A 1,621-nucleotide genomic window follows, 5' to 3' on the forward strand; every position below is an offset into this window, starting at 1 on the left:
CGAGTCTTGACTTCACCATGAGCAACTCTGCACACGAGAGTTGGTGGTGCATTGACTATCTTGAGGTGGGTGTTACATGGAATGTGACTCAATCCTAACTTTGTTTGTGCGGTCTTGGTCATGATGTTAGCGTCCGCACCTGTATCAATCATAGCACGAGTGGGTAGTCCATTGATCGTGATGTCTATATATTGTGCATTGTATTCTTTCGGCCTATCTCATTACTTTGCTATAACTCTAAATAGTCCAATCAAGTCCAATTGCTTCATATCTGAACCTTACCCTGTCTCTTGTCCATCTTTCTCCTTCCATTCCTATAATATGGTACCAAGGTTCTTCAGGTCAAGGAATTTTTCATAGCCATGCGGCCCACTGCATATGTAACAATTGTTTCTCTTTGTCGCCTAGGCCTTCCTCTCCGTATCGCTTTGACGTCCAGACTTCTTGCCATCAGACTTATAAGTGTCATGATTCATGGGATGTGGCTGATGCTCATTGATTTTGCCACGATCTCTCCACCCTTCGTCATGACTACCTCTCATCTCTTTTCTTCTGTCTCGGTCAGGCTTTTACATGCCTAAAGTCTGTCAAAACTTTGTCCTGCATGATACCTTTATCAATAGTCCTGACCTATCACCATTCTAACTCCTTCATGGGCCATTTTTCAGCCCATCCATGTAGTAGAAGAGCATATATTCATCTATGGGGGTTGGAATCTGGAGCCTGAGGGTGGTGAACTTCTTCATGGATTCTGCCTATCTGTTTCAGCTCCCTAAACTTACGCTTGGCCTCATAGATGATGTTGTTAGGAAAGAAAGTCTTCTTGAACTCCACTCAGAGTTTCTCCTATGTGTTGATGGTGGATAGCCCCTTCCCTATTTTTGACTCCTTTCACCTCCACCACAACATGGCCATCTCCGACAAGGACAACACCACAATGTTGATCTTTCTCTTATCACTCTTCACCTTGTTGCACTTAAATTAATTCTCCAAATCCCACAGGAAATTCTCTACCTCCTGTTCTTAACAAATGCCTTTGAACATTGTTCGCTTGGGAACCTAAATCTTGGCCTCCCTATGTCCATTGGGTATTGAAGATCCTCAAGCTTCCATTCTTCCCTTGAGAGCTTCCATCTCAGCCTTCGTTGTTTCAATTGTGCTTAATGCCTTCATGAGCCGACACTCCAATGAAGTGATGATTTCCTTTATCTCACACTCTACATGCTTACGCGCCTCTAACTCTTTGTGGATGTTGTCATTCTCTTTGAGGGTAAAGTCCTCGAGATTTTTAAACTTGTCGTCGACCATGTTCAAGTGCTTGCCTAATATCTACACAACATGCCTCACATGTCAACCCTCGCTTTACTCTCTACTCCAGGCATGACATTAATGGGCTCCTCACCACGTTCCTTATTACTAGCTTCAGTGATTGAGGGTCGAGCAATAATTCTTTGTTACTCTTAAGGTTCTTCCTTTCCTTACAGTGCTTGCTTCCACCATTCGACCTGACGTTGGTGGTGCTAGCAGCGTTGATGTTTCCCTCATTAGCCATTCCCTTATAAATAAACTGTCTCTGATACCACATTTTCACGAACTCAGACTTTGACTAACCCTTTGTGTG

The sequence above is a fragment of the Solanum tuberosum genome, unplaced genomic scaffold (assembly GCF_000226075.1).
Source record: "Solanum tuberosum cultivar DM 1-3 516 R44 unplaced genomic scaffold, SolTub_3.0 scf00648, whole genome shotgun sequence".
Lineage (NCBI taxonomy): Eukaryota > Viridiplantae > Streptophyta > Magnoliopsida > Solanales > Solanaceae > Solanum > Solanum tuberosum.